The sequence below is a fragment of the Tupaia chinensis genome, unplaced genomic scaffold (assembly GCF_000334495.1).
Source record: "Tupaia chinensis unplaced genomic scaffold, TupChi_1.0 Scaffold000673_1, whole genome shotgun sequence".
In the NCBI taxonomy this organism is placed as follows: Eukaryota; Metazoa; Chordata; class Mammalia; order Scandentia; family Tupaiidae; genus Tupaia; species Tupaia belangeri.
The window spans coordinates 316,815-337,281 of NW_006160196.1; the positions used below are offsets into that span (position 1 = coordinate 316,815).

Genomic DNA, 20,467 nt, shown 5'->3' on the forward strand with positions numbered 1-20,467 from the left:
CCCCCCTCTGCCCGACCGAAACCCCGCCCCTCCGCTAATAGTTTAGCCCCGCCTCTCCTCACGACGGGCGCCCTCCGAGCCCCGCCCTTCGCGACGGCAGTATTCCCCGGTTAATCGGTTGCCTCTAAGCCCCGCCCACTCTGTCCATCTAAATTATTCCCCGCCCCAGCAGGAACCTAATTTTTCTAAGAGCTAAGAGCCATATGGGGCCGGGAGAAGGGGAGGGGAGAAGCCGGCGGGGTGGCGCGGAGGGAGAACGGCTACCCAGCCTCCACCCTTCCACTCGCGGTCGTCTCGCCCAAAGTGCATACTCCGCCACTAGAGGGGTCCAATTGTACTCTACCCTCGTGGGGATTAGTGCGCGTGTGCAGCCGCTTACAACGCGCCCTTCATACACAAATACCAGGTTCTAGTGGGCTAATGCGCATGAGCAACAGCAGACGCAAAACTGAAACAGAAAAACTCGCTGGAGGCTAGTGCGCAGGCGCAGTCGCACGTGGGTCGATTCCACTGAACACGCGCTCCATAAGCACTGTCCTCCTCCCGCCCCCGACCAAGTGCGCATGCTCCGCCGCGCGCCTTCGTCTCTCTGCTTCCGTCTGCGCCTGCGCGACCGTGATTCTCCTGCTTACGTCTCCCTACCCTTAGGCTCTGTAGTGAGGGCCGCGAGCTGCGAAAGGGCGGGAAAGGCGGTTGGGAAGGAGGGGCGAACGGTTACTCACTCCATGGCTGCGGAAAGGAGAGGCGGCGGCGGCCTCGGCTGAAGAAAGAAGGTGGAAGCGGAGAGCGCAGGCGCGGTGAGCGCGGAGACGGGCGGGGGGCACAAAGGGGTCGCGGCTACAAAGCCATGGCCGGGTTTGTGCGGGCGGTGGCGGCGTCAGGGCAGCATGAGAAGAGGTCGTGATCTGAGGGTGGGGAATGTGGCGGCCCCGGGTACTGGGAACAGATATACCAGGGGAGGCGCAGCACGGCCCGCCCGGATCCTTCCGCGCTCCGCCCTCGTGCGGCCCCAACGGGGAGGCGGCCGGGCCTCGCCTCGCCTCCCAGGGATCTGGGGATCCGACTCCCCACCACCCCTGGGTTCAGCCCCCTCCCGCTCAGACAGATCTTCCTCCCGCACACCCCCGCTTCCGACCCTTGCGTTCTGTCTCTCAGGGATGGTCCTTCTGACCCAGGGATCCGGCCTTCTCTCTGGTTTCCGGAGTCCGACTGCCTGTATCTGACCTTCAGACCCATCTCCTCCTCTTTTGGGGGGCTGACTCCATCCACTTCCTCAAACCCGGATTAGCTTATTTCTCTTTTCCCTGCTTCCTGAGTTTCTCGACAGCCACACTTTCGTCTCTTCCCCCCTGTTCGCCAAGCCCCCACACCCCAGGACTCTCGTGGGTTAGAGTTTAGCGTGAGCCACAGGCCGTGCTCCATTCAAGGCGCAGACCTGCCTGGATGGCCCTGGGCCAGTAACTTCAGTGCTCCGGCCCCTTTCCTATGGAATGAGAAAAATCCACTCTACCTAGTGCGGTTGTTTGTTCCTAGTCTTCCCCACACACTTGCAAGAGCCCTGAGACCTGACCGTCCAGCACGTGCTCATAGGTCATGCTGTGTCTCCCCCTTTCCAGATGAGATGCTCAACCCAGTCCTCCCATAGGGATTTGGGCGCTGTCACCCCACTTACCAGCTGTGTAAACCTGGCAGTTTCTCAGTTTTCTCTATGGTTTAATATTCCTACTTTTAGGGCCCTTTTAGGATTAAATGAGTTAACCTGTCAAGTACTTAGACTAGTACCTGGCATATAGTAGATGCTAGGTGAGGGTTTTGTTATCATGGAGGTGGATTTGTTCTTTCTTCATTGCTATGCAGTAAGTGCTTTAAAACTGTAACTGGGCCTCCATCTTTTTTTTTTTTTTTTTTTTTTAATATATATTTTAACTTTCTATTTAATTTTGACCAAAGAGGGACAGGGTAAGAGAAAGAGAGAAAGCAAGCCACCAGGGCAGTGTCAGCCACGTGGGAGTCCACCTGGCCATTTGGCAACTGGGCTGCCGGGTTTTAAGGGAGATTTAAGGACTGACTTCCTTCCATTCTTCAGTGTAGAGTGTATTGAGACTTAGCATGTGGGTTGGGGTAGACAGACTGCTGGCAGTGAGGAGACTGTTTTGCCATGAAGGCTTCTGAGAAGACCTAGATTATATACAGAAACTAAATAAGAGTATTTTGTGGGTTCTAGTTTTTGCTTTTATGAGAAAGTGATATATTTGACAGTGTTTCAGCACATTGCATTGCTTCCTGTCCCAGCTTCTCAGTTGTTGGCCTCTCAGTTAGCTAGGACCACAAGCAGGCACCCCCAGGCCCAGTCTGTTTAGTTTGGGTTAGGAATCAAACTCCAGCCTCCCATGCAACCTCACTATCAGTGACACCATCACATTTCCAACACCATGTCTAGGCCAGAGGGGCTTTGTGTGTGTGTGTGTGTGTGTGTTTTTTTTTTTTTTTTTCTTTTTGCTATAGGGCGCATGCGCTCGCCAGACAGACAGAGACAGAAAGTGAGAAATCACCCCCAGAGAGGATGGCCACGCCGCAATCCCTTCTCCTCCATTCTCCTCTTGGGATCTTAGGCATGCACGCACACGTACCCGGCGTGAGTTTAAGCCACCGGGTCCGGGACTTGAACTGCGGTTGACTACATGGGAGTCCAGCAACATAGTCATTATGATAACGGCTGGTCCCGGGGCTTTTTGTTTTTGTAATTGCCCAGAGGACAAGCTCCCAGAGAGAGACACTACACCACCCCCACCCCTGGTGGAGCATGGTCATGCTGCCATCTCTTTTCCATTTCTTTTTTTTTTTTTTTTTTTTGGAGAGATTTTCGCTATAGGGCACGTGCGCTCGCCAGACAGACAGAGAGAGACATTAGAGACAGAAAGCGAGAAATCACCCCCCAGGGGGGATGGTCACACCGCAATCCCTTCTCCTCCATTCTCCTCTCGGGATCTTGGGCACACATGCACACGCGCCCGGTGTGAGTTTTTAAGCCACCGGGTCCGGGATGTGAACTGCGGTCGACTACGTGGGAGTCCAGCGACATAGCCATTACGCTAACTGCTGGTCCCACTTCCATTTCTTCATCCTGTCTGGATTTTGGCCACATGCACACACACCTGGAGTATCTTTCACACAGGCGGAATCAGGACTCAGACTGTGTTGGTCACTTAACCACTAGGCTATAGGGCGCATGTGCCAGAGAGACAGAAAGCGAGAAATCACTCCCCAGGGTGGGTGGCCCGTCTGCAGTCCCTTCTCCATTCTCCTCTCGGGATCTTGGGCATGCACGCACACGTGCCCAGTGTGAGTTCAAGTCATTGGGTCTGGAACTTGAACCGTGGTAGATTACATGGGAGTCCAGTGACATAGCCGTTATACCATCTGCTGTTCCCCCTTGATTTGTTCTTTAAGTTTATTTCCTTCAGGAGAAAGAGTGAGGGGGCCGGCAGGTGGCATGGTGGGTTAGGCGCTTGTACCCCCATTGGTAGACTGTGGTTCAAGTCCTGGACCTGGTGGCTTGCTCGCGCTCGCGCTCTCTCTCTCTCTCTCTCTCTCTCTCTGTCCCTCTCTAGTCATACTAAAAATAAATAAAGTTAAATAAAGTAATTATTTAAAAAGAGAGAGAGAATGAGAGAGGTACCCTCCAACTGGGTCCTCACTCACAATTCAACCTCAGCCATCCTGGATTACAGGGATCCCTCCCACCATGTAGGGGGAGGACCTGAGACACGAACCCCAGACTTTTTCTTTTTTTAAAACATTTATTTAAGTTTATTTATTTTTATTATTCTTCAATTTGACCAGAGGGAGGGGGATGGTGAGAAAGCAAACCGCCAGGTCCAGGACCAAAACTATAGTGGGCCATGTGGGAGTCTGGCGCCTTAACCAACAAACCGCTTGCTGGCCCCACCCCAGGCCTTTTCATATAGGTCCAACATCAGTGTGTTGTGTTACCACTGAACTGCTCTCTAGCCCCAGAGAGGTGGTTGGTTGGGTGGTTTTGAGAGGTTTTTGCTATAGGGCATGTGCGTTCACTGGATAGCAGAGACAGAAAGTCAAAAATCACCCCCCAGGGGGAATGGTCACACTGCAGTCCCATCTCCATTCTCTCGGGATTTGGGCACACACACCCAGGATGAGTTTCGAGCCGCAGAGTCTGGGACTTGAACTGTGGTCGGCCACATGGAAGCACCTCAACCAGTAATCCAGAGTGTGTTTTAAATAAACTTTAACTCTGGAGATAATTTTAGATTTACAGAAAAGTTGCAATAGTAGTTTTGGATACCCCTCACCCCGTTTTCTCCATTGTTAACATCTTACATTCCTGCAGTACCTTTGTTGTAACACGGAGCCGGTGTCAGTATGTTACTGATGACCACGCTCCTTACCGCCCTGTTCTGACTGCACGCGTTCCCTGGGCTCCTTTATCTGTTCCAGGACACCTTCCAGGATGCCCCACTCCATTTAGGCGCTGTGTCTCTTCTGTCTCCTCTGGTCTGTGGCAGTTTCCCAGAGTTTCTTTGTCTTTTGTGACCTTGACAGTTTTAAAAGATGCTATTTGGGTATTTTTTTGGAATGTGCCTTGTCTTCGAAACTTAGACTGGGGTTATGAGAAGATGACTGGGTGGGGACCAGCAGATGGTGTAGTGGTTACGTCGCTGGCCTCACACATGGCTGACCCCAGTTCGAGTCCTTGACCTGGAGACTTGAAACTCACTCTGAGTGCTTGTGCGTGAGTGCCCAGAATCCTGAGATGAGAATGCAGGAGAAGGAATTGCAGTGTGGCCATCCCCGGGGTGGGTGGGGTGATTTTTGTGCTTTCTGTTTCTCCTTCTATCTGGTTAGCACACATGTACTATAGCAAAAATCTCTCTAAAAATAAATTTTAAAAGAAAATGAGAGAGGGGAACCAGCAGTTAGCATAATGGGTATGTCGCAGGACTCCCACATAGTCGACCGCGGTTCACATCCCGGACCCGGTGACTTAAAACTCATGCCAGGCACGTGTGCGTGCGTGTCCAAGATCCCGAGAGGAGAATGGAGGAGAAGGGATTGCGGCGTGACCATCCCCCCTGGGGGGTGATTTCTCGCTTTCTGTCTCTCTGTCTCCCTCTGTCTGTCTGGCGAGAGCGCACGGGCCCTATAGCAAAAAAAAAAAAAAAAAAAAAAAAGAAAGAAAGAAAATGAGAGGATGTCTGGATATGTTTGTTTTCTTTTTTAAAAAAAAATATGGAACACTTCACGAATATCCGTGTCATCCTTGTGCAGGGGCCATACTAATCTGTGTGTATATGTGTTGCCAAAGCGAGCACTGGATGTGTGTGTTTGTTTGTTTGGTTGGTTTTTTTTTTTTTCTTGAGAGGTTTTTGCTATAGGGTGCGTGCGCTCACCAGACAGAGAGAGACAGAGAGACAGAAAGCAAGAAATCATCCCCCAAGGGGGATGGCCACGCTGCAGTCCTTTCTCCATTCTCCTCTCGGGATCTTAGGCACGCACGCACGCACCCGGCGTGAGTTTAAGCCACCGGGTCCGGAACTTGAACCGCGGTCGACTACGTGGGAGTCCAGCGACATAGCCATTACACCAACTGCTGGTCTCTGGATATATTTTTTTAATGATTGGAAATGAACCCGCTCTGGAGGAAAAGCCTGTTGCTGGCTTGCTGTGTGTGGTCTGTGCCAACTGCGAAGGCGTCAGGACAAGGATTAGTCCCTCTAGCCATTGTGTCCCACACAGCTCATCCTGCCCACCTAGGCAGCTTGATTCTGTTGTGCTGAGTGACGTTCTTCTCACCTTTAGATCCACAGCCCTCCCAGCACCTTTTAACTTATGGGTGGGGCACCAGTGGCTGCCTGTGATCCCAGGTCTTGCCTCCCTGAGCCACTTCCCATGCCTTTCCTAACCCAGACCCGTGACCCCTCCAGGACTCAAATGCCTTGGCCTTAGTAAGTCCTCCAGAGTCCATGTGCTCAGCCCCTTCGACTCCTGAGCTAGGGCTAGGTGCCAGAGTGGGACTACTGGGGACTCTTTTTTCCATGCGGAGGGGTCTGACTCCAGGAGTGAGGTGGCAGTTGCAGGCAGATTGCATCAGCCCAGCCCTGGCTCTTTGATGGGGAGGAGGAGTGAGGGGGCTCTCTGGGGGCCCTGGCACACCTGGCAACTACTCCTGCAGAACCCTGGATAAGGGAGAGGCCCCAGCACAGCAAGGGTAGGGGGTGCAGAAGGGAGGGAGATCAGCCACCTGTTCAGGACCCTGAAAATCCCAGACTCAATGCCAAGAGGGGGCCTCAGGTCATAGAGATCAACTGGCTTGTCTTGTAGGAGACAAGACCTAGCTAGTCTCCCGAGAAGTAAAGGAGCTTGTGCAGAATCACACCTGCTAGTGAGGCTGAGATGAGCCCAAGACTCTGACACTGAGCAGGTTCCAGGGCCCCACAGTCCGGAGCACAGCATGCTGAGAGTCCTCCGAGCCTGGGCCTCCACCTCAGATTTGCTGCTGTTCCCTGCTGCCAAACTCTTGATTCTTGCCTGACCTTCACCAACTCCCCAGCCCTAGAGGAGGCCCTTCTCACCTGTCTGATTGCAGCAACCTCTCACTGGGTTCCCAATCAAGGCGGCAGCCTGGCATGATGGAAAAGTCTCTGAGTTTTGCATCAGGTGGACCTGTGACCAGTCCTGAGCCCCTGCATTTCCTTCTAGCTAGGATGCAAGCGACATCTTAGTCTGCCTAAGCCTTGGCCACTTCTTCAAAGTGGAGCAGAGCACAGGGTTCTGGAACCAGCCTGCTAGGTTCACATCCCAGTTCCCCCACTTTTCTGTGACCCTCAGCAAGTGGCATTGTCTCTGGTCTGATTTACTCATCTACACAAAGGGCATAAGAGGACCCACTTCAGAGGGTGGTTGTGAGGATTGAATAGGTAAGTACGTAAAATGCCTTGAGCAGGGCCGGATCCTTGGGGTATGCCTGTGCACGTTAGCTCTCTGAGGCTCGGGGCGCTGGGAGAACTGTGGGAATGAGGTAGGTAGAGGCCAGCACTCAGAGCCCAAGGTGCATACGTGCTCACATGTCTAACCATGACCTCCGCAGTGTCCTGTGTTGTAGTCAGTGCCGCCTCACTGGTGTCTGTGTGTATGACTTTTGCCTGAGCATTTAGAGGACAAGGCCAAGAATCTCCCATTGCTAGAATGTTCTCCAGAGCCCTTTGCTGCAATACATTAGTTACTGAGGTGCTCATGCACAGAAGCTGGGAAATTCCGTGGGGTAACTGGGTCACACAGGCCGGGAGCAGGGGCTGGAGGTGGGCGTCCTAGCAAACAAGGGCAGGAAGGCCAAGGCCAGCTCAGTTGGGGAAAGGGCAGCGTGGGGGCTGGGCAGGCAGCACACAGACCTGCCACGTGGCCGGTGGCACAGAGTCCTCTGGAGCCCCTTCCCTCCCCTTGCCCGCCTCGTTCCTCGGCACCAGCAGTCATAGTTTGAAGGGCCTCGCTGGGCTCCTAGACTAGCTCCGCCGCCCTCCCTCGCTGTCGCCTCTGCGTTGGTTCCTGTGTTGTTGCTGTAACACGTTGCCAGAGCGGCTTAGAACTCAGTTACCTCCCAAAAGTTGTGGAGATTGGAAAACCCTTCTAGAAACTCAGGGAAGAATCTGTTCCTTGTCATTTCAGTTCTGGGACTGGCTGCGTTCTTTGACTTGTGCATTCCTCATGTCAACCCGACCTCTGCTTCCTTCACATCTCCCATTTCCTCCTGTGACCCTCCCTCCCTGGCAGTTGCACTTAGGGCCCACTCGGATGACCCAGGGTGATAATACCATCATTGTTGTATGTATGTACGTATGTATGCTTCTTTGTGTGTGTTCTGCATACGTATGTGTGTGTGTGATTTGCCAGAGGGTGTATGTGCTTGCTGGAGAAAGACAGAGAAGAGAGTGTGAGAAGCACCCTTCATCTCTTTTAGAATTTTGGGCACACACATAAATCCAGGCGACTTTCTTCTCCTCCTCCTCCTCCTCCTCCTCCTCCTCCTTTTTTTGGAGAGGTTTCTGCTATAGGGCACGTATGCTCGCCAGAAAGACAGAGAGAGACAGACAGAAAGCGAGAAATCCCGCCCCCTCCGGGAGGATGGCCACACCGCAGTCCCTTCTCCTCCATTCTCCTCTCGGGATATTGGGCATGCACACACACGCACCCAGCGTGAGTTTAAGCCGGGACTCAAACTGCAGTCGACTACATGGGAGTCCAGCGACATTGCCACTAGGCCAACTGCTGGTCCCAATCCAGTATGTTTTTTCAGTCCACATGGTCTGGAACTCAGACCAGGCAGTTGGCCATGTGGGATCCAGCCACCTTAACCACCAGGCCACAAGCTGGCCCCACAGTTTAGTATAATTTTGTCTACAGAGACCTTTTTGCCATATAGGGTAACCTATTCACAGGTTCTGGGGACTAGGACATGGACATCTTTGGGGACCGTTATCTAGCTTAGCACATCTCCCCTCTCAGAGCCTCAGTTTCCTCATCTGGGAGATAAAAGCTCGGGCCAGCTCTGGGTGCCCCTCCCTTACATTCCCGGAGACCAGACATATGGAAAGGGCAGTAAGCCAGCGACGGCTGATGACGTACTGCCCTGGAGCCGGGGCGCCGAAAGGACCGTTGTGATCTGGAATAAGATACTGTCCTGTTGGGAACCAGCAGTTAGCATAATGGCTGTCGCTGGATTCCCACGTAGTCAACTGCGGTTCGCGTCCCAGACCCAGTGGCTTAGAACTCATGCTGGGCACGTGTGCATGCGTGCCCAAGATCCCGAGAGGAGAATGGAGGAGAAGGTCCCTGTCTCTGGCTGCCGAGCGCATGAGCCCTATAGCGAAAACCTCTTTAAAAAAAAAAAAAAAAAGGTATTTTCCTGTATCTCCCCACCCCCCAGCCCCAGGAACTGTCATCTCATCGGTAAGACAGGGACAGAACTAGAACAACCTCAGAGGACAGTGGTGAGAATCAGCAGGTTGATGTGAGCAAAGCCTAGACCCGAGTGTGGCTCAGTGAGTGTGAGCGATCCCCACAGGCCTCAGACCCATGCCAGAGACCCAGATTAAGGGCGAGTCCTAAATTCACTTGGACCATCTGAAAGGCTCAGGTGCTGCTCAGGTGGCCGTGTGGGGCAGTGGTGCTGGGCCCACAGTACAGAGCTGCTGCCCTTAGATAAATCGGGAATTCAGGGGTTTTTCCTGTGAGGACAGAGTCTTAAAATAATGGATAGTTTTGAAAAATCCCAACAAGCCCCAAGTGTGGGTAGAACTCAGGCTGCAGGCCCTCTTTAACCTTGTTCAGCAATTTCTCTTCCCCAAACCTGTTTTCCTCCTGCCCATAGCAAGAGGAGCCAGGTATCCTCATTCTAGAAAAAAGTGTGGTGGGGGCCAGCCCCTTTCTCTGGACCTGCTCCTGTGTGAAGTCAGGGAGCATCGTGTTTATGCAGGTCAGGAATGGAGATCACTTTAGGGTACCTGCTGGGGTGGTGCTGTTCCTAATCAGCCAGCCACGCCCCTTGACCAGCAGACACAGGGGACACGTTGCCTTTGCAGCAAGGGAGCCCTCACTGGGGACCCACGGGGCACCTAGTTACAGGGGCTTAGCCAGGATTTACCGCAGGAGGCAGGCCGCTCATTGTTGTGGATTGGACAACGTTCATGTTGGTGCGGGGACGTGACTTGGGAGTGGGCTTGTCTTCATCTGAGTCCATTGTCACTAGGGGTCTTGCCTGCTGTTGGTGTTCTAGGAGATGGTTTTGTCCAGCAGAAGAACCCAGACCCGCTGTCAGGGCTGCCTTGCCTCTTCTCACAGCACGTGTGCTCGTCTGCCATTGTGGGCAGGAGCGGTGGAGGACGGCGGCAGGGCCAGGGTGGGGCAGGCCACAGTGTCTCTTGCACAGAGGAAAGTAGCCGGGTCTGAACCTAGCCAGCACCCACTGGCATGGACAGTCGTAGTGGGAACTGAGAGGAGAGAATGAGGCAGAGGCAGGGAACCACATGGGGAGCGCTTACAGGCCCCTGGCCCCTCAGGTGCCTCCTCGGTGTGGGTAGCAGCGCACAGAGAGGTTTGGGGGTCGGCAGCCATCAGCACTGAGCCTTAGCCCCGTCTGATCGGAAGTTCTTTGCTCTTTTTTCCCCTGACTGTCCTGCCGCCTCTACCTCGGAGCAGGAGCAGATGGGCGGTTGACACCCCTCTTCGCTAGAAGCCACACGGGCCATGAGTCTAGCCTGCATTTGGGAAGGCCGATAGCACAGACTCGAATTCAGGAGTGAGAGCTAATCTGCTCTTACTGGTTGTGGTGATCGCCCGGGATGTCACTGGAGAGTGGGGGCGGGGTGAACAAGTGCCCCCTTGGGAGGCCTGAGCCAGGGTCCTTACCAACTGGGTGACTTGGGGCGAGTGATTTATGTCCTCTTGAGTTCAGTTTGCTCCTCTGAAATGGGAGCAATAGTTCCCACCTCGTAAAGCGAATCAGCACAGGCAAAGCCTTGAAGCCCAGGCCTGGCACTCAGTACTGTGAAATGTTAGCGTAGAGTCTGCTGCCCAGGGGCAGGCTGTGGTTGGTTTTGGGTTCTGGTTCTCAGGATCAAAGCCACGCTGCCTCCCACCTCTAGCTGCCTTCACCTGGTCCCCAAAGAAACCTCCATGGCAACTGTTTCCAATGCAACCTGGCCTGGACCCTTCCCTCTCTCCTCCACTGACATCACTGTGCTCCCCTGGGAAGCTGGTGTTGATTAGGAGCGGGAGGCCAGGTGTGAGCACAGGTGTGCAGTGTTCCACAACCCCTCACATCCCCCTTGCTCTCCAAGTGCCCGCACCTGGTGCTCCAGCGCCTCTCGGTCGTGGTGCTCCAGCTCCTGTGGGTCCTCCTGATGGCCTACACAGCCGACCGGAGCCTTCAACTGCAGTCTCCTCCCCAGCTCCTTGTTTATCCCACGAGTGAGACAGTACCCCCAACAGGGTCTTGACTCTGCAGCCCATGCCCAGCTTCAGCCAGCCCTGGATCAAGGGCACATGCGTGCCGAGAGTACTCATGGAGGTCTCTGGTAGCAAATCCAGAACCTTCCCATGTGGGTCATCCCGTTTTACTGCTGTGCCAGTGTCCAGACCCCAGCCCATTCTCGGCCAGCGTTACCATCCACCCCAAAAGAAAGCATGGTTGTCTTCAGACACGCCTCTGCCTGTGCCGTTGCCCTCAGCATAAGTCAGGGCAGACCTGGCCCCTGCCCACCTCTGCAGCCTCTCTGCTGACCTCTCAGCCCTTCCTGGCTATGACTGGTTGGTCGGCTTAATAGCTCCATTGAGGTGCTGTTTAATCCATGTCCATTCATCCAGGTTTGGGGTTCAGCGGTTTTTAGTACTTTCACAGAATTGTGCAACCATTACCACAGTCAATTTTAGAACATTTTCATCACTCTAAAAAAGAAACCCTCTAGGGAACCAGCAGTTAGCGTAATGGCTATGTCGCTGGACTCCCACGTAGGCGACCGCGGTTCGTGTCCCGGACCCAGTGGCTTAAAACTCACGCCGGGCGCGTGTGCGTGCGTGCCCAAGATCCCGGGAGGAGAATGGAGGAGAAGGGATTGCGGCGTGGCCATCCCCCCTGGGGGGTGATTTCTCGCTTTCTGTCTCTGTCTCTCTCTGTCTGGCTGGTGAGTGCACGCGCCCTATAGCAAAAACCTCTCCCACCCCCCACCCCCCCAATAAAAGAAAGAAATCGTCTGGGGCCAGCCAGTGGCGTGGTGGTAAAGGCAGCTGGATGTCATGTGGCTGACTGGTTTGAGTCCTAGGTCTGGCAGCCTGGAAAACAGCTGGGGTTGTGGGCACACATGCTTGCATGTGTCCCCAAGATCCTGAGAGAAGAATGGAGAAGAAGGAATTGCAGTGTGGCTGTCCGTCATGGGGAGTGCTTTTTCACTTTGTCCCTCACTTCCCCCAGCAAGAGCAAGCCCCTGTAGCAAGTTTTAAAACAATAAATAATTTTCTGGCATGGCAGTTAAGGGCACTGGACTCCCACATGACCAACCATGGTGGCTTTTTTGTTTGTTTGTTTTAAGAAAACCCTTTTTTTTTTTCATTTAGAATTTCTATTATATTGAACTTTATTTATTTAATTTATTTCTTTCAATTTGACCAGAAAGGGACAAAGAAAGAGAGAGAAGTGAGAAAGTAAGCCACCAGGTCCGGAACTTGAACCACAGGAGTCCAGCGCTCTTAACCACCGTGGCTTATCTATCTTTTCCTGCCACTCAACTCTAGGCCACCCTTTACTTGTATCTCTGTGGATTTGTCTATTGTTGCCATGCCATTTGAACAGAATCACATAATACAGGTGGTGACCTTTTGTTTCAGGTCTCTTCAGCATCCTGCTTTCAAGGTTCTTTGCCTTGTACCATGCATTAATACCTAGTCCCTCGGGAAGGCAGAGTGCTGTTCCATCTTGATAATGTACCATATTTTGTCCATCCCTCCATCAGTTTCCGTGGATGATGGCTTCTATGAAAACACACAGCAGGTTCTGGTGTGGACTTGTTTTTATTTCTCTGGGTCGCCCCCCAGTGGTGGAACTGCTGCATCATAGCATAACCTTCTAGGAGCTGCCCGACAATTTCCAAAATGGCTGCATCGTGTTACATTCGTACCAACAAGAATAAGGTTTCCAGTTTCTCTGTATCTTTCTGTTGCTTTTTTTTTTCTTTGTTGGAGGCAGGATCCTGCTGTGTTGCCCAGACCTCAGACTCTACGATCTTCCTACCTCAGCCTTCCCAAATAGCTAGGATGACCAGCACATGCCCCCGCGGGGCCTTCCACATTTTATCACCTCTGAAGTGGCTCCCGGCTGTGGTTCTGGATGGCTAAGGCTGCAGAGCATCTGTTCACGTGCTGGCCAGCCGTTCATGTATGCTCTTTGGTATCCTGTGCTCTCGCAGCTGCCCTAACTTCTCTGCACCCTGCAAAGCTAGGCTTAGACATCTCTCCCTCTCTAGGAGTTGTCTGTGCACTCTGTTAGCCTCTCCCCCGGGAAAGGAACCTCCCCTGGGCTTCCAGTGGGCTTTACCAAAGTTCTTTCGCAGTATCCAAAGTGTCCTCTAAAATGTGTTTGTCTGCTGCTGTCAGTAAATATGAGTTACTTGAGGGCAGAGACTTCATTTATTCATCCTAACTTTGACACTTAGGTTAACATTGGGCAGTTAACTCTAAAAGGGAGATACCGATGCTACCTACTTTGTGGGAGGAGCTGAGAACTAAACCAGTTACCTAGGACAAGCACTTAAAAGTAGTTTACACACAGCAAGCCCTGGATCTGTTTATTCCAGTGGTAGGTGTTACTGGCTGTCCACAGTGACCAGCTGACATTATAGTGATTGGGAACACAGCAGCGGAAATAACAGACGAAACTCCTGCCTTTATGGAGCTGACCGTCCTGGTGAGCAGACAGTAAGCGTGGTCCATACGTTAAGTGTGCTGTGTTTCAGGTGGTGCCGAGTCCTAAGTGTAAGTGCCATCCAGTGTATGTACTCACCTGAAAGAAACAGAGAGGGAAAGTGAAAACTCCCCCTCTGAGGAATGGCCACACCGGAATTCCCTCTTCCATTTACTGGGATTTTGGGCACGCATGCATGAACTCATGCCTGGTGTGATTTTCAGGTCGTTGGGTTGGGACTTGAACTGCTGCCAGCCATGTGGGAGTCCAGTGCTATGACCACTGTGCACTTCATAGTCACAGCTTCCTCTTAGTCTTCCCCGCCTCCCAGTCCCATTTTAGGACCTGCGTAATTCCCTTGGGGCCACATAGTAATCCAGGATCTCCAGGCTCTTCCTTTAGTCACATTTGCAAAATCCTTTTTGCCACTTAAGGGAGCAGAGTCACAGGTCGAGGATAAAGGCATGGGCATGTCTGTGGCCTTTGCTCTGCCCGCTCTCCCCCTCCCCTCCCCAATTCCTTTCCCAGTTCTTCCTTTCCTCTCAGTCCAAGGCCGAGCCCCCACCTGGTCATGTCCTGGCACACAGCCCTGTTCTCTGACCTAAGAAGAGAGGCTGGAGAGAGAGGGCAAGGGGGAGTCCGATTTCCTGGGGTTTGGTGGGTAGCGGTGATGCCCTGCCCCCTGGGCCACCCTGTCCCGCTGTTCTGGCCCCCTCGGTCAGGACTGTTCTAGCCCTACCTGTCTCAGACACTCTTCCCAGCCTCCACCCATCGGCTTTGGTAATTCCCCTCATCTCTTTGAAGGCTTTGCCTTAACCTTGAGATGCCTGCCTTGCCCTCCTGCTTAATGCCACAGTCCTCACCCCTGCACGTTCCTCTGACACGAGGTGTAACTTGCTGTGTTTATGACGCTTTCTTGTCTGTCTCTTGGTGGAACTTAAGCTCCATGAGAGCAGAGACTGCATCTCTTTCACAGTGTATCTCCAGGACCTTGGGCTGTACCTGATACGCAGCAGGTGCTCGGCAGTGTTTGTGCGTGAAAGAATGTACTGCGGAGAATTTGCTTACACCCTATGGCTCCTCCCTGAGGGACAGACTTTTATTAAAGTAAATAAATTAGGTAAACCTCAAAGATGGCGGTAAGGAGTGGAGCTGAGTGATGGTGGAGACACGTGGTCCCCACAGCTAGGGCTAGGATGTGTCTGCAGGTTGGAATCCCAGGTGGCCAGATGTGATTTAAAACAACACACAGGCACAGAGCCAGTGGGGACGGGGGAGAGGGCGGGCGGCTCTGCCCGGCACTGCCTGCACGCCCTCCCAGCAGCCACCCAGCACACTGGCGTCCACTCTGTCTGGGTCGCTGCAGGTGGCCACCCATCTGGCACAAGCATGCCCTCCAGCCTTTCCAGGGAACCCACCACTTCCTCAGTTTGGATTTTCCCTGCTATCCACTAGCAACATCAGCTTCTCTTTTAAGAAAACCTTCCCCTGTGGTAAAGGCGGAAATGCATCAGTGCTCGGAATTGTCGAGTTTAGCAGAAACTCGCACGTCCTGGTGGTCTGTGGCCTTGTTCGCCTGGACAGACGCTGTGGTCTTGGTGCAGAGTTTGCTGGCTGGGGCAGACCGCAGTTCTCAAATCGTGATGTTCTCTTCCCTATCCCAAGTCAGGCCTTGGGCTCTGGGCCCAGGCCATTGCCACAGCCTTCACCCAGCCACCTGCCTGCAGCCATACCTCACACATCTGCTGAGTCCCCTCGTGGTTCTGCCAGTGTCTCCCGCATTGTGTGGCACTCCGTCACTAGGGCCGCCCTCAGGATTAGGGATTGGCCAGAAGCACCCACCACACTCAGAGAGCCCGTGTCCTCTTACAGTGGAAGGCTGCAGGCTAAATCCACGCGTGGAGAGGTGCGCGCGATCTGAGATACCAGTGGAGTCGGAGTTGTGGACAGCAGTCTCTCCCAGCAGTGATGTGACAAAACGTGGGTGCACCCTGATTGTTTTTTGTTTGTTTGTTTGTTTCGGTTTTGTTACCAGAGCTTTCCTGTGCTCGCCAGAGAGGGGATACACTTCTCAGTGGGGTGTGGTCAGACACAGTCCCTTCTCCATCTCTCCATCCCGTTGGGATTTGGGGCGGACAGGTCGGGCTTGGCGTGGTTCTCAAGCTGCAAGGAGAGACTTGAAACACAGTTGGCCATGTGAGATCCAGCTCCCTTAACCACTAGGCTGCTAGGCCAGCCCGGTGCCTGGGACTTTTACTGGAGGTCTGTCCTGTAGGAACACCTGTGTGCCTAAGCCTGGATGTTTAGTCCTCGGCCCCTCTGTAGATCACGGTGTCACCACAGACTGGCCTCGCTGAGACTTCCTGTAAGCTGACGCACTTAGGGCAGGGTCCATGGACTTAGAGGTTTCTCCGGTCAAGGCCAGGCCCGGCTTCGGGATGTGCAGGGTCTGTCGTGTCACCCTTCGCTGTAAACACTCTCCACCTGCACACTGGATCATCGGCACCCACACACCTGCTTCAGCTTCTTGGCCTTCGCCCAGGCCCCCTCCCTGCCTGCTCTCTGAGCCCACATCCTCACACTCAGTTCCCCCTGGAACCTGGGCCAGCGTGAGCGCCTCCTCCCTGCTCCCACAGCACAAGCCTGTCTGTGCCTGGAGCCTCGGTGCTGATGCTGATGTTCGAGGGTCTCTGGCCTCTGGCCCTCGGCCGGGGCTGTAGCTGGCTGCTCAGTAAGCGTTGGCTTTCAGGAGTGAGAGGTACCAGCCGCGCGTAGAACAGGCGGTCACTGTCGCGCATGGGTTCCCTGGCATGGAGGCGTCAGCAGCAGGTGAAGCGTTCCATGAATAGTGACGTATTTCATAAGCAGTGAACCATTAAACCACACAGCTTTTAATAGTTGCAAAGAGATTTTTATAAATGCTCTTCTCCAGAACTTCAACTGCAGCTTATTATTAGCAGCAGCTCTGGAGCTGAGTTCTCCGGAACGGAGGCGTGTGGGTGTTGCTGCCCAGGTGCCTTTGCTGCTGTAGAACAGCCGGCTCGAGGAGGCTCAGCGGTCAGGAGGTGTGCTCTGTCACCCGGGGCGGGCCTCAGCAGCCCTGTGGGCTCCATGGCTCCTTGGCAGTGAAGAATCCTTTCTCAGATGCTCCCAGAGAGGCTTCATTGAGCTGGGCAGTGCTGGGGGCAGAAGCTGAGATTTGCCAGCCTGGTCCAGGCGGGTCGGTGTGGGTGGCCCTGGGTCATCTCCCCTGAAGCACACGGCCATGTGGAGGAGGAGGACAGCAGAGCGGAGGAAGGAGGGCTCCTCTGCCTCGGGCAAGGACAGGATTCCCTGAGGGCAGCTGAGAAGTGAGCAGGGACGAGGGACAGACCTGGCGGATGCCTGCTCCAGGCCAGCGCTCTTATTCTCCCCCCACAGGCAGGGCCTGTCCCTGATGCAGATGGGGAAACTAAGGGATAGAGAGGCTCAGGAGAAAACTGCCCGTAGGCCCACAGGCGCTAGGTGACAAGCAGAATTCAAACCAGGTTTCTTCCTGATGTCTGGAGAGACTTTGTTCCTGAAAACAGGGAGGTATCTTGCAACCTGCGTCAGCTGCTTCAGGTGAGGGAAGTGAGGTACAGAGGGTGGCCGGGCCGAGGCGGGGCTGAGTGCCCTGTGGACCTGCCTGGTGGGGTGGAAACAGGAGCCGGTGGTTCTTGGCCCGCTGTGGGGCGAGGGCTGACGACTTCTCCCTAAGCTGCTTCCCCTTCTGGGGCCATCGTCCTGACCTCCCCAGGACAGTTGGGACATTAGTTGAGGGTCTGGATAAGGAAAGCGTGCTGGTCACCCCGCTCTCAGGGCTGGGTTAGTGGTCCACAAACCTCTGTTAGAAATGTCACAGCCTTGGGACCCACCAAGTGTGGCAGCAGACCATGAGCGCGTACTGAACATGAGGGCAGCCACAACCCAGGGCTGCTGCTTGAGAACTTCACAGGTGAGTGTTCACAGCACAAGCCGAGCGCCCTTCTCTTCTCACCAGCATCTCAGAGCTGTCCCCTGCTGTGACCCGCACAGCTGACCGGTTTTCCTGAGTGAGAGCAGCTGTGGATTAGAAATAAACACAAAGACACAAGTCGAGAAGAGCTGGATCAGCTGGCTCAGACTGCTGGAGGCAGCTGTGGCCCTGAGCCCTGCCCAGGCTTATTCTTCTATGTGGCAAAGGGGGCAGGGGGCAAATGCAAAGCCAGTTGTTTTCAGATGTTAATTGGCTGAAGATGTGTCTTCTCCCTCCTGCCTTCTCTGGCTAACACATAGCTCCCTTTAACTGATGTCGCCTTGCAGTTGACAGAGGCAGGCAGCAGCAGCCAGAGAACCAAGTTTCTGCATGTGTTTAAAGGTCACCATTGTGTTGCCCAGATCTGGCTGCTGCCTACAGTCCCCAAGGGGAAAACGCAACTCCATGTGTACCCTGAGGCCACAGTGACAGTGAGTACCCCAGCTAGTGCCCGGCCTGTGTGGCCACAGCAGCAGTCACCCCCTTTCCTGAGGAGGAAGCTGGGCCTCACTTGGAGACCCTAGCACGAGGGGAGTGACACTGCACATCTGCCAGGTATCTTTTGCTACCCATTTCCTCTGGCTGCTCTTACAGGCCATCACAAACCTTGTAGCTTAAAACAACATGTACTGGGACCAGCAAGTGGCGTGGCGGTTGAGGTGCTGGACTCCCTCTTGGCCAACTGCAGTTTGAGTTCTGGACCTAGGAGCTTGCTTTTTCACTTTCTCTCTCATGGGTGCAAGTGCCTTATAGCAAATTTTAAAAAATAATAATGAGGGGGACCAGCAGTTAGCATAATGGCTATGTCGCTGGACTCCCATGTAGTTGGCTGTGGGTGGTTTGCTTTCTCACTTTCCCTCTCTCTCACCGTGTCTCTCTGGTCAAATAAAAATAAATGAATTAATGAATAAATAAAATTGAATAAAATAATTTTTAAAACCTAAAAAAAAAATGATGATAATGATAAAATTAAATGAACAGTTTTTTAAATTTGACCAGAGAGAGAGGGGGGAAAGTAAAAAAGTAAACCACCAGATCTAGGACTTGAATCGTGGTTGACCATGTGTGAGTCTAGCACTTTGACTACCAGGCCACCTTTGGCCCCAAATAAACAACTTTTTAGAATAATTTTAACTCGGGGGCCAGCAGGTGGCACGGTGGTTAAGGTACTGGACACTCCCAAATGGCCAACCATGGCTGGAGTCCCGGGCCTGGTGGCTTGCTTTCTCACTTTCCTTCTCTCCGTGTGTCTGTCTTTCCCTGGTCAAATGAAAGTAAATGAATGAATAAATAAAATTGAAGAAATAATTCTTTTTTAAAAAAATAATGGTAAGAGACTAGCAGTTAGCATAATGGCTATGTTGCTGAATTCCCATGCATCCAACCGTGGTTTGAGTCCTGGACCCGTTGGCTTAAACTCACGCTGGGCACGTGTGCGTGCGTGCCCAAGATCCCGAGAGGAGAATGGAGAAGGTATTGCAGTGTGGCCATCCCCCCTGTGGGGTGATTTCTTGCTTTCTGTCTGTCTGTCTCTGTCTTTCTGGTGCACCCTAAGGGGAAAAAAACTGGGACCAGCAAGTGGCATGGTGGTTAAGGCGCTGGACACTCCCACATGGCCAACCATGGTTTGAGTCCCGAACCTGGTGGTTTGCTTTCTCACTTTCCCTCTCTCTCACCGTGTCTCTCTGGTCAAATAAAAATAAATGAATTAATGAATAAATAAAATTGAATAAAATAATTTTTAAAACCTAAAAAAAAAATGATGATAATGATAAAATTAAATGAACAGTTTTTTAAATTTGACCAGAGAGAGAGGGGGGAAAGTAAAAAAGTAAACCACCAGATCTAGGACTTGAATCGTGGTTGACCATGTGTGAGTCTAGCACTTTGACTACCAGGCCACCTTTGGCCCCAAATAAACAACTTTTTAGAATAATTTTAACTCGGGGGCCAGCAGGTGGCACGGTGGTTAAGGTACTGGACACTCCCAAATGGCCAACCATGGCTGGAGTCCCGGGCCTGGTGGCTTGCTTTCTCACTTTCCTTCTCTCTGTGCGTGTCTGTCTTTTCTCTGGTCAAATGAAAATAAATCAATGAATGAATAAAATGAAATCATTCTTTTAAAAATTATTTTATTTTTATTTTTATTTGACCAGAGAGGTACAGAGCCAGAGAGGGAAAGTGAGAATGCAAGCTGCCAGGTTTGGGACTTGAACTGTGGTTGGCCATGTGGGAGTCCAGCATCCTTAACCACCATGCCACTTGCCAGCCCCACAAATAAACAATTCTTAACAGAAATTTTAAAGCCACATACTTCTCTTATAGTTTGGAGGGTCAGAAACCCAAAATGAGTATTAAGGGGCTAAAATCCATGTGTGCGGATAGGGCTGTCCTCTCTGGTGCTCTAGAGGGGAGTCTGTTTTCTTGCCTTTTTCCACTTCTAGGGGCCTGTACATTCCTTGGTTTGTGGCCCCTCTTCCTCTGTCTTCAGATCCACAGGCATCATTCCCCTTCCATCATCCACATGGCTGCCTCCTTGGCACTAATCAGATCTTCCTGCATCTCCATTTTACAAGGACACGTGGTTATATTTAGGACCCCTGCAGTCGGGGAATCTCGCCCTCTAAGATTCCTTTTTTTGGGGAGAGGTTTTCGCTATAGGGCGCGTGTGCTCACCAGACGCACAGAGAGAGACATAGAGACAGAAAGCGAGAAATCACCCCCCAGGGGGGGTGGCCATGCCGCAATCCCTTTTCCTCCATTCTCCTCTCGGGATCTTGGGCACGCACGCACACGCGCCCGCCGTGAGTTTTAAGCCACCAGGTCTGGGACGTGAACCGCGATCGACTACGTGGGAGTCCAGCAAGATAGCCATTACGCTAACTGCTGGTTCCCAACCATCTCAAGATTCTTAAACACAGTTGTGTAGTCCCTGCTGCCACAAA

General features: G+C 52.8%; 1 protein-coding gene and 1 pseudogene across 1 annotated transcript in view; both read right to left on the reverse strand.

The window, feature by feature from the left end:
- Positions 1 to 856, reverse strand: part of ATF5 (activating transcription factor 5) — a 4,530-nt gene extending 3,674 nt beyond the window's left edge. Inside the window, exon 1 of the mRNA XM_006160209.3 lies at positions 723 to 856. The gene's annotated coding sequence lies outside the window, so the exon portion shown is untranslated. The remainder of the gene's footprint in view (positions 1 to 722) is intronic.
- A 4,406-nt stretch (positions 857 to 5,262) lies between these two features.
- Positions 5,263 to 5,351, reverse strand: LOC114009987 (uncharacterized; annotated as a pseudogene).
- Positions 5,352 to 20,467: the final 15,116 nt, after the last annotated feature.